General features: G+C 31.6%; 1 long non-coding RNA gene across 1 annotated transcript; it reads left to right on the top strand.

The window, feature by feature from the left end:
- Positions 1 to 2,824: 2,824 nt before the first annotated feature.
- Positions 2,825 to 12,695, top strand: LOC142318457 (uncharacterized). Its single transcript, XR_012754918.1, has 3 exons — positions 2,825 to 2,895; positions 4,117 to 4,263; positions 12,509 to 12,695. It is a non-coding gene; the product is annotated as an uncharacterized LOC142318457 (long non-coding RNA).
- Positions 12,696 to 12,732: the final 37 nt, after the last annotated feature.

Raw genomic sequence — 12,732 nt, 5'->3', positions numbered from 1 at the left:
CTTGACACCAGAAAAGATAAACAAAATCTATGTTAAAGGGTTCTTCAAAGTCTCTAGTTCAAAGATTATTATTTACAAAGCTATCCCTAATCCAATCAGGACTTAAATGGCAGCCGATTACTGGGAATAATAATAAAATCCAATGTAATTATTTACGTTTAAAATTTTCACAGCTCAGAGATTTAGCTTGGTCCATTACAAATAACAATGTACATAACTCTCCTCATACTTAGAGTAACAGAAGAAATCTCAATTTTTTAATCAAAACCCAACAATCATCCAAATGTTCCGACAATTAACCTTTTAAACCATTTTTGCCACTTACATTCTACTGACCTTTTTTAAAATTCAAGATTTTTAAGAATAAATCCTTTAAGAGAAGAATGAAGTAAATATTTGTTGAGATTTGCTGTTGAGCTTCTCTCCTTCAAGACATTTACAAACATTCATTCACCTCATTTATACATTATCATGAACAAACAAATTATTGACACCTACTTGCATTAAAAAAGTTTATATCAGTTGATATTTATTTTGAACATATTCTAAAATATGTTTATACCAATTTAAAAAATAAACCGCTTAATAATGTCATCTGACTCCAATGTGAAACAGCTGCAAGGTAAACTATTTCCTTACTAAGTTCCTGTTGGGTCATCGCTGCTTCAGGTTGTATATGCTCACAAGGGAGCGCAGCAAGTAAGATTTGTGTTTATATTGTGGCACCCTTGATGATGTTGAGCACGTGATCTTAGTGTGTCTCAAGTGGATGAATCCAAGTTCAAATCCTAGGAATGGCAATTAGTTTTATGTGAATTTGAACAATAGTTCATGGATACCAGTGTTGTTTGGTAGTTGGGTTTCAATTAACCACACATTTCAGAAACGGTCTACCTGAGACTGTACACGACTACATTTCATTTACATTCATATATATACAATGAAGTATACCTTACATTGGTTACGGAGGATAAAAAGAAAAAGAGTAAGGAGAGGCCTGTTGCGGATGTACGAGTTCTATCGGTACCTGTGGGCTCCACTGTCTTCCTTGCCGACCACTTTCTGACAGGTCCGGTCTTCAAGAGTTATTTGTGGGGGAGGGAGTTTAGATGATAAGAGCCTACACCAAAAAAAAAACAACTAAACTCTTATAATATATCTGAAGTACATATTTTTTATAAAAAAAAAAAGATAATAAATTTTGTTCGGTTTGTTGTTACGGAAGTATGTGTTTTTAAATTAATATCATCTCCGACCGTCATGGAAAAAAGCAATGAAATAATTAAAAGTATTACTTGTTTAATTTATTAACGACAATGTTATTTGAACTTTTATGTTCAATTACTACATTTTTGTATTACTTTTATATATAACGAAAACATTATTATTATCTTTTCATCTCAGCCATATTTCACATCCGTAACTCCAGTACGAGAGGCCATTGAGGCGTACCTCAGTTAGTGATGTGGTACATTCAACATAGTCTGTACAATCCTACACTTCTCCAGAATTACCGATCTTTTGGAATGTTGAGTATAGGATCCAGGCCAACCTTTTCTATCCACTTTTCGAATTTTTATTAATCAATCAAGTTGCTGTTATCACAACGGGAATGACTTTACTGAGTTCAGTCTGTAAATTTCCTTATACTCTATTGCCAGAGGGTTGTACTTAGTTATTTTATCTACTCAGCCTTAATAATATTGTGATCAGATATCAATGAGAAGAGCAGTCTTTTCTTTAATGTTGTGGAGAACCACGTCTGGCCTATTCGCAGCAATAATTTTATCAGTATTTACCGAGAGATCTAACACAGTCTATAGTGCTCATTTTCCAGCACAGGCCTCGCCTTATATTCATAACAAGGACACTGCTCCGTGTCATCTACGAGTCCTAATTTCAACGCGAACGCCTGATGAACAGTGTTTAATGTAAGATCGTGGTGATGCAGATTTCCTTGTCAGCCAGACTGGCGCACTCAGTTATAAAATGATCAATTGTCTCCGATAATTGGTGACACATCCCACACTCATCACTGATTTTCTATGAACTGCTTGTAATTGTTCATCGCAACGATCTTATCCTGGGTGGCATGTAAAAACCTTCAGTTTCTCTAAATAGAAGTCCGTCCCTCAGCCAACGCGTTTATGCGACATTATTAGCATTTTCGTGGGAATGGACAAATCTACCGTGGAGCGCCTTAGATTTCCATGCTTGGATCCTATGTCTAGTTGTAATGTTACTATGTAGAAATTGTCAACATTCAGATTTAGAAGGGAGTAACCCTTGTCAGATACAACTACTGCTTTGTGTTATGATGATGTTTCAGATCTGGAGAGAAAATATCACTTCATTGAAGCAATGTGTCTGTTACAAAGTGATTTTAGGTCGAGGAGGCCTCTATCATTTTCTTTAAGAGATATTTAGACATTTGACTTCGGATTTAGGGTGATGCATTCTGTATTTTGTCGGCGATGCGCGTACAAATTACAAAGTACAAAGTACATGTTTCAATATATCTGGGACCAATAAACATCTCCTAACAAGTATATGAGAACATTGTTATTATTATTAAATGCTGGCTTAATATATTTTTTTTATTTTAATAAATTACAATCGCTTCTAAGAATTTTATGAAAATTTCAGTACAATTTTTATTTTTACATTAAACCACTTAACTTTTCCGTGAATGAAAAATTATTTTTAAGTATGTTGTGCAATATTATACGTATGTATATATATTTTTTTTCCAAGATTATATCCAGAGGTCGTATGTATTAAAGTATACAATTGGATGTGTTGGCATCGCTGATCAATTTGTGGGAAAGCGTTGTTGTATATGTTCTAATTTTATTATTGTGTATTTGTTGGTGTTTACTTTGTTTATCTGACTAAGTAAGTAATGTTATGCTATTCAAATATAAATCAATAGAATTTAAGTTTGAATTTTTTGTATTGATCAATTATTGGTGTGAACTTAAACCAGTCATGTAAATTGTTCTAATTTTAACCCACCGGTCTGGTCTAGTGGTTAACGCGTCTACAAAGGTTGGCCTTATGTATATACACACACACACACACACACACACACACATAATTTGAAATGTAGAACAAAGATGTGTGTAAACAAAGATTTACAAACCAATATTATCAATCTATTTCACTGACATATAATAAAAAGAACTTCAGTGAACCTATGCTTATTGACATCTATATATTTAAACAAGCTTGCATTGTTTTTTGAATTCTGCTTAATCTGAATAATGTTAGTGTTTTTCCCTATTTTTGGTAACCTTTATTATTGTGGGCATGTTGAAAAAAATGTGTATTCTAAAATGGGGCATACAAATTAGAAAAAGTTTTTCGATAACAAGAGTGTGGGCTGGTTGTTTAGCTTGTAATGGAATTTATTATTACCTTTTTGTATAGTTATTGGTGGGGATTCCTCCATTAAATCCAAAATGGCAGCTTCCAACTCGTGATGTTTTGTAGTAAACTTAATTAAACATTTTTATTAAATAAGTAAGTTATTTGTATATTTTTAGTCACAGGAACCAAGTGGTATAGTGAGTGTTCAAATCTTATAACTGGGCGATCTTTAGTTCTAGTTTTCATGATGTCTTTTTTTTTTTAACTTATTATTTAAATTAAATTCATGAAATAATGTTAGGTAAATATATTAATAAGAAATAGCAAGGTGATCAGGATGCAGAAAAAATATTTTTTTAAATTTAATTAAAAATTCATCTTCAGAGTAATTATTTAATAGTGCCATCACAAATGAATCAATATCAAATATAACCTCATTCAAGCCACTATAAAACATAAAGAACAGTCATTAAGGAATTATAAGAAAGCTGTCTATGAGAGGTGTTTGGAAGAGTCTGTTTAGTAATGTTGTTAAGTGTTTGATTTAATTCAGTAATATTTTGAAAGGATTTTGTTTGTCAAAGGTAAGAAGGAAATACCTTTGTCATTATTTCATTCTGTTTCATCTGTTGTTTTCATGATTGTTTCTGTAATTTGCTGCAGTAAAATTAACCCTTGCTACCTTGTTATTTAATTTCTGGCTGATTTTGCATATTTTGATTTAATTATTTTGTTTGGATTTTTCAGTTCAAGTTGCTAGATTTTGAATTGAATTGTTACCTTGGCTTCTTGGTAGTTTAATGATCTTTTAAAGTACTTGCTGGAATTGTCTTTGCTGTTGTGGCCTACTTTTCTATTTTTACCCTAAATCAAAGACTGTACAATTGCTATTTGGTATGTATGGTAAATTTTAAATTGTATTTATTTATTTAATAGATATAGACAGGCATGAAACCCGTGAATACAAAATCATATTAAAAAAAACCAACATAATTTCATAACAAAATTATCATTCATAAGTTAGAATAGCTCTTGATAAGGTTAAGGTGGTATTAAGTATACTTTACATAGTATTGGTAGCATAGTAATATAGATAATCTATGTGAGTTGATTTGACCATGAAAATTTTGAAAATTATACCAAGCAATGTAGTTAATATGAAAGTTAAAAAACCAATAAATTAGGATAGTCAAAATAATTACTAAAAATTTTAGTAGCAAATATTAAATCTGTCCTGATTTGAAATCACTCAATTCTTGGTATTTTTAACAAATTAAAAATATGAATAAAGTTATGATTGGTAATGTGCATAGAATCACTGATTTTATATGCAGCACATGTAAGAAAGATTCTATGTGGTATTTCAGGTAATTTTAATTGCAAGTCAGCAAAAGGTCACCATACAACAGAGTTTATTAATTTTAATTTAGTACTTCATAAATGCATGACCTAAAATTTTAATTAAAATTTGTAGAGAATCTCTTAATAAAATTTATCATTTTTAGTGACTTACAGTATTACCAGTTTATTCATTGAATGATAACTTGCTATCAAAACATACAGCTAAGTCTTTAATAGAAGATACCTTTTGTATTGCAGTATTATTTTATATTATTCAGCTGCACAATTATATCAACATTTTGAAACCTTCCAAATTGAATATGAAATTAATTTTTTTAAAGTTAGCAGAAATACTATTTTTGCTGACAGTTCAAGTTAATTGGAAGTAATTGAATCTCAACTAGATTTGTAATCGGCTTAAACAATTTCATATATCATGTGCAAAAAATAAAAAAAATGCGAATAGCATATGAATAAACAGTAATTTATAAATACATTGAAAATTTGAGAACACAAATGCATGCCTTGTCTTAATCCCATATCTAACATAAATAGGCTTAGAAATAAAATTATCAATTTCAACATAAGGAATTCTGTTTGTACGAAATGGATGTATCCAAGACAACAATTTATTATAAAATCCACACGCAGCAAGTTTTTTAATAAGTAATTTGATATTACTACACCAATGTCACAACGAAAATCAGTATAAAATGCATCAAGATATTAAAGAATGATTGAAGAGCTTAGTTAATACAAAAAATAAATTGTAGCAAAATTTTAATTATTCTTCAACGAAATTGTATGTTTTTGTAGCAATGTAAGTTTATTGTTTAGTGTGGTTAAGCAACAGCTGTGGTATCTGTTCTAATAATTCTCTTGGAAAAATGAACCTGCAGATCATCATTTTCAAGGCTAATATCTACCACTTCTATCCACCATTGATAGTCATACACACAAGTAATAGAGTTCTCTAAGTGAAAGTGGTGCAATACTTGACAGCAGATGATCTTCTTAGTCCTTGGAGTCTGAAGTAAACTAACATCTTACAATGCCTTTTGTCACAAAAACATATTTATGGTAGCTTCTAATACCTTAATTTTTAATTAATTTTGATGGAAGTGATACACCCAAAATGCTACAACCAGCATCCAATTGTTCAATTTTGTGATATGGGGCAATATATTGCTCTTAGTCTTTACATTCGTATAGTTTTTTTGTTCTGCTGAGAAAAAATACTGTTGAAACAGTTAACACAAAGAGACTTTCCAGGTACTAAATTTAAATTTGGAAAAATGTGTTCTTTTAGAACTTGCTCTAATGTTATTTGTCAAGTTTTTCTTAACTGGTTTTTTATGAGTTCTCAAAGGGTTGCAACAGAACTGTCAATGCAGGTGACTGAATGTTGACAAAAACATTTTCATGATATTTACAAACACTAGTAACATCTGAATTAACATGTAAAAAAATAAGTTATTGGTTTTCATCAGTAAATTCACAAATTTTAATGAGTGCTTTTGGCACTGTACCAGTACAATGTTTTGACACTCTTCATTCACATAAATTACTATGGGACATTGTTCTTCCATTGTTTTACTTGAAAAATAATGTAAAAATTTAAATAATTTAAAAATTTGCTAATATAATAATGAAAACTTATTTATTTAATAAACACTTTCAAAAACAGAATGAAATTTGCGACACTTTGTAAAGACGTGAACAGGTCACTGACTAATATCAGACACACCAGTCTGTAACTCCGAAGCTAAATGATGCAACAAGCAGTTTAACAAAAAGCATATTATATTTGTAACTTTTGTCAGAAGTCATTTAATCTCAAAAGCAATTTAAAGCAGCATCTTAATATTCATACTAAAGACAAAAATTATATTTGTAACTTTTGTCAAAAGTCATTTAATCACAAAAGCAGTTTAAAAATACATCTTAATATTCATACAAAAGAGAAGAATTATATTTGTAACTTTTGTCAAAAGTCATTTAATCACAAAAGCAATTTAAAGCAACATCTTAATATTCATACTAAAGACAAAAATTATATTTGTAACTTTTGTCAAAAGTCATTTAATTAGAAAGCCAATTTAAAAATACATCTTAATATTCATACATAAGAGAAGAATTATGTTTGTACCTTTAGTCAGAAGACTTTTAATCAAAATTCTGATTTAAAGTTACATTTAAATGTTCATACCATGGAGAAAAATTATGTTTGCAATTTCTGCCATTAGGTTTTTAATTATCCTTCTTATTTAAAGCAACATCTTAATATTCATACTAAAGACAAAAATTATATTTGTAAATTTTGTCAAAAGTCATTTAATTTTTAAAATATTTGTGAAGTTCACAAGTGAAACTTCTTGTACAAATCACACATTACATGTGTTTTTCTCAAATGCATTTTCACCAATAACGTTGATCTTGAATGAATCTAAAACCTCATTCTGATTTTGTATTAAAGTTTACTCGCATATTAAAAACAAATTGGAGGATTCCTGAGCCTGTTGTCAGTATTGACCTCAAAAACGTCTGATTCTTGAATGAAACGTATTTGTAACAATAAATTGTGATATTTCAAACCTAATTGGAGACAAATATGTATTGAAAAATTTTAAATGAAGAAAAAAATTGCAAGATTTTATTAAAGATCTTCATTTTTGCAACCATTTCTTATGAAGTTATTTGTACTTGCATACATGGTCTCACACTCACTACAGACGTTGAGATGTTTGTTGTCATTGATTGATGGGCACATATGACATTGCCTGTGTTTTTTCTGTAGCAATTCAGGTTTGATTTTTCCTTTTTTAATTTTTAATACATTTCTAATAATAAAGTCAGCGATGTTGGAAGTCCAAATTCTTCAAGTCGACGTCTCATATGAGTTAAGGCAAGTGATTTTCTGAAATATGTGTCCATATTTTCTGGGCTTATTTTTCATGAACATTCGTAAGGTGCATAGATCCTGAAAACTGACAAGCATCTTGTCTACAATTAGATACTTGGACGGAGAATAATTGGACTGGCAATTGAGAGGAACATTTTAAATAATTTGAAAATATGAGCAGTTTTGTCACCATCTTGTATACTGGAGTGTACTTTAGTGCCGTTAAAACCGCTGAAGGGACATGGTTTCCCTGAATATAACACTTCCAGTTCCATCACTTTCTGTAGATTCCTCACATCTTCTTTACTAGAATTAAATATACCAAATAAATACAGTAGTCCATTAAAGCTTTTAATTCAATATTATCAGTGTGATTAACAAAGGAAGTTGCGGAGCAGTAGTTTTAGTGATAATTTAATAATTTTATGTTCTAATATAATGTATAACATTTCATCAGTAAACAGTAATTCCCAATAATAAATTGAATTAATAGAGATTCAAGTTTTTAGCAGTTCCTTTTATTTGAGAAAGATGAGTCCTAATAACATTAGTTCAGTACTCCATTTATAACAATTTTTTTCATAAACAGACTTTTGTCTAATTTCCTCTTCAACAATTCATCGGATACACTCATCGCGGTTTTGTTTTTAATTTCACATACATTGTCAGGACTTTCTATGTCACATTCACTATCGCTATCATATTCACGGTCCTACAGATCATCAGTTCATTAAGATATCCTCAATTTCATTTTCATTCAAGCTTTTACTACATTCACAAGAGGTACTTATACTCAGTAAACTCATAATTTGTTAAAAATGTAAAAAATACAATGACAATTTTATTACCAAAAAAAAAAGTAACATTGCTACTATCATCGGATTGATTGTGAACACTTGTAAAAGGTAAACCAATAAGTTTCATTGTACATGGCACTATAGCTGACCTTGAAACACCCTTAAATACAGTGGACAATGAAAATCTGGGAAGTAGCAACTGTCATTGCAACATAGCCAACAAAAATATACCTCTCGGGTTAAAAATGACCAGATGACAGCAATTAAGAGTTAAATGTGTATAAATTTGCAATTATTTTGAATTTATGCTTGTAAATTTACCAAAATATTTTTCAAAATATATATTATCAGAAAATGTAAAAAAAATTACATTTTTTTTAACACCTAAAAAAATTAAGAATCTTTAAGATTAGATCATACTTTGTTGCTACTGGTATATTCCGATACATTCTTTAAGAAATTTTTTGATATATAATTTAAGAAATATATTTCAGCAATTACATTTAGCATTTGTATTTGAATCTTGCCCGATCTTTTGTTAAGGCAAAAAAATCTCCTCTTTACTATTTATTTTTTCCACACAGAATCTTCCCTTTCTAACCCACCCTGATATATTTCCCAATTTGTTTATTGATGTGCCTCTTCTCTTTGTATTCTCTACAAGTTTTATAAGATTTTAAAGGTTACTAAAAGGAGAAACATTCCTCTGTAATTATTGACTCCACTGTAAATTTTGTCTCCTCTTTTGTGTCAAGGATGAATTGGGGCAGAGTGGCCATTCTGGTAGGATTTTTTTTGTCTTCAAAATCTTTTTCACTTACATATATTTCACTTTCAAATTGTTACTTAAAAATAACTTGTTTCAAAATCTCAGTTAAGTTCATTAACGTACAAAATCAGAAAAGGGGGGTGCATTTTCAAAATATCACTATAACTTAATTATTAAGAAAAATATAGAATTCATTTAAAGTTGTTACTACTCTATCGATAAGGGCCTAAAACTTATATAAGTAAAGTTTTTTGATATCGCCAACCATTGGCCCAGGGTGTGTAAAAATGTAGTTTTGAAGATAAAAAGTTATACCCTCCCTAGGCACAGTCGGCAATCGACTGTCCCTAGGCACAGTAGGCAATCGGTTTAAATTAGTTGTTAGTTCTCTAAACATTACCTAAAACTTCTGTTCTTTAAGAATTTTTGATATGACCTACCATTACGACAAGGGATGACCAAAATGCTCCTGAAGTTGTAAAAAGATGGGGCATGTTATATGCTAAACATGTGAAACTTTTTTCACATGCAACTATTGTCATATTGAGTAAATTTGAAGTTTTTTCTTAACTTTAAAGTGGAAATTTTTTTTAACACTGATGAAATCTACCTCTGCCATCCAGCATGTCGAAGGGATTTTTTTTATTCAAATATTTATTTAATCGTTCAGATGTTTATTTAAACATTATAAATAGTCTGATATTTTACATTATTCATGCATGTGAAACACCACTGTATATGTTGAACATGTGAGGTGTTTACATGTGCAGTATTCATTCAACCCAGATGTAAGGTTTTTCGAAAACAGTTTTTTTTTTCAGTTGGCTTAGGATTTTTTAAAAAGTATTCCGGTTGTTAGGTGGATTTCCCCCGATCAGCATATTACAAAATCTCTTTCTGGACATGGTGCTTCACAAAATTGGTTAACAGGTTTGGTTATTAATTCAGCTTGTTTCTGGAGTGTAGTCCCATTGATGATGTGCACAATGTTTTATAGTGTGCTCCAGGTACAAAGCTGAACATACTAAAGCAGTTAGAAAGCTTGCAAGAATCAATTGTTTTTGATCTGCAAGTAAATTGGAAGAACAAAAGGCAGTGGAACATAGTTGCTGGCTTCCTTAGATTCTTAGCTCTGCGGAGGATGGCTGAGGGTGTCTGATGCTATTATAGTATAGCAACCTGTGTAGTTAGGGGCCTGGCTGGGTGCTTACTTCAGCAAGGTAGGTGTTTTGGCATGACGTCCCAATAAGCTCAGATATTTGCCTGTTGGGATGAGAATGGATCTTTGGATAAATGTGTGATGAAGCTGCAATATGGGAGGGTGTAGGCATTTACCCTGCTTCTGAAAGCAGACCAGAGCAGAGAAAAATAGGGTAAGTTTTCATTAGAAGTTTATTAAATTTGTGAATCTGTTTCTTGATTTTTGAGTAAACAAGAAGACTTTGAGTAAATTGAATTACAAGACAGAATTATTGTTGCAATCAACGTTTTGTTTTATAACACAAAACGTAATTGGTGTGAGAGTAGTACTTTTGGTGTCTAAAGACTCAACCAAGTAATGATCTGAGTGCACATTCTAATTGAAGTTAGATAAGGGAAGAATTTTTGTGTGAAACCTTCAGTGTTAGAGGAAGGCGTCGGGATCACACTTCTGCAAATCGGTTTATTTGATTGAGAGTTGTAAGTTATGGTATGTGGATCATGGTTGGAAGAAGGCAATGGTAAGTTGTGTAAATACAATGATGGAAGTGTCTGCAGAGGCATTTGCATTGTTGGCTTCCTGACAGAGGCCAGACTGATGACTGTGAAGTGTTAGCTGTTTAAGAGGGTCTAAAATATGACCTCTGGTGAAATGGTAAAACCCATAAGGACTAGGAATGGAGGGGGATATGTGGGGAGGGACTGGGATTATCACAAGGCGGAGGGGGTCTTCCCCTATGGGGGTCAGGATGTGGTAAAGAGCTTGAGCTGTACTGCAAACCGCTTAAAAAAATAAATAAATGTCACAAATGACTGACAAAGTACACTGCACAACATTGAAATAATTATAGTAAACAGAGAACTAACACTTCTGTTAGCCATTAAGTTAAAATAAAATTAATTAAGTACATTTAATTTGGTTTAATAATTAATTTTATTGCATTTCTAATTTTTACATTTTTCATATGTAAAAAAAAAAAACTTTGGTGTATAAATAATAGAAACACTTTTTTTGGAAATACAGTACTATGCTGTACATTTCTATAAATGTAAATAATATTCTACCAGGGCCAGGTCATCTGCAAAACCTACAGCCGTGACCCCTTCCGGATACCCGATTCTCAACACAACATCATATGCGACGTTCCATAGCAGAAGACCGAGCCCTGTGCGACACATCACCCTCCAACTCATGGGTAATTTGCATTACTTCAGAGTTGGCGGCTACATACCTACGGGACAGGTACAGATTTATGATCCGCTGGAGTACGCACTTGCACCACGTCTACCCACTTCATCATGAGTCACTCACCAGGGCAGGCTATAGCAAGCGTTTTCAACAACCGGAATCATCCTGATACGCCAGGATCCAGAAGCAGCCTCATCGACCAGCTTCATTACTCGGTTGAGAGAATGCACTGTGAACCTACCTTTGCAAAAACCATACTACCTACCCTAGCATGCAACTCCGTCGTCAATCTACCCACAAGAAGGCGCTCGAATAGCTTATCAAGTGTACTCCGTAGGCACAAAGGACGGTAGCCAGTGACATTAACTTCCTGATTCCTACCCTTTTCCAATAGCACCAACCAAGCAACTTTCCAAGCATCTGGCACAAAGTCATGTGTATGCAGTAGTTAGCAGCATCTTGTAGCTTTTGCTACAAGATTACACATTGTTTACATATCATTCTCATCTAATTGGCCCATGGTAGGGTAGTTTTATTGTTAACTATTTGAACAAATTGCAACATTAAGATTAGAAAAACTAAATCATGAGAATTACTGCAACAGTTTAACAAATTATTTGATTGCAGAAGCTTACAATTTGTAGAAAACATCATCTTGTAAGGTGGTGTTGTTCTCGACACCCATTTGTCAGGTGAGTAACAGCATTTTTAATATTTAGATTTGTATGACAACATTTAGCAAAAGAAACATTTCTTAGGTTTCCCATACAAAACCTGGCACAGTAAAGTCACCTAATAATAATAATAATAATTTAACTGTTGCTGCGTTGTTTGTGTATGATAAGCGAATTACATATACAATTTATTTTACTTTTATAAATTGTACAATAAATCATAAACATATTTACTTTGTAGCATTTATTTATTGTTTTTTATTACAGAAAATAGATTCAGTACAACTGAAAGAGGAGGAACTGCTTGAAATTATGAATAATCAAAACAGATCTCTAACAATTGAGGAGTTTAACTTAGTTAAACCAGAAAATTTAAAAGTTGAAAATGAAGTGGTAAGTGTTAGATTTTATATACAGTGGCACACCAATTATCCAGATGGACATTTCAAGGCCAAATCTGGATAATTGAAAGGGGTAATTTAAAAAAGGTT

This window comes from Lycorma delicatula, chromosome 1 (assembly GCF_047948215.1).
Source record: "Lycorma delicatula isolate Av1 chromosome 1, ASM4794821v1, whole genome shotgun sequence".
Classification (NCBI taxonomy): domain Eukaryota; kingdom Metazoa; phylum Arthropoda; class Insecta; order Hemiptera; family Fulgoridae; genus Lycorma; species Lycorma delicatula.
This window is presented reverse-complemented; position numbering and strand designations above follow the sequence as displayed.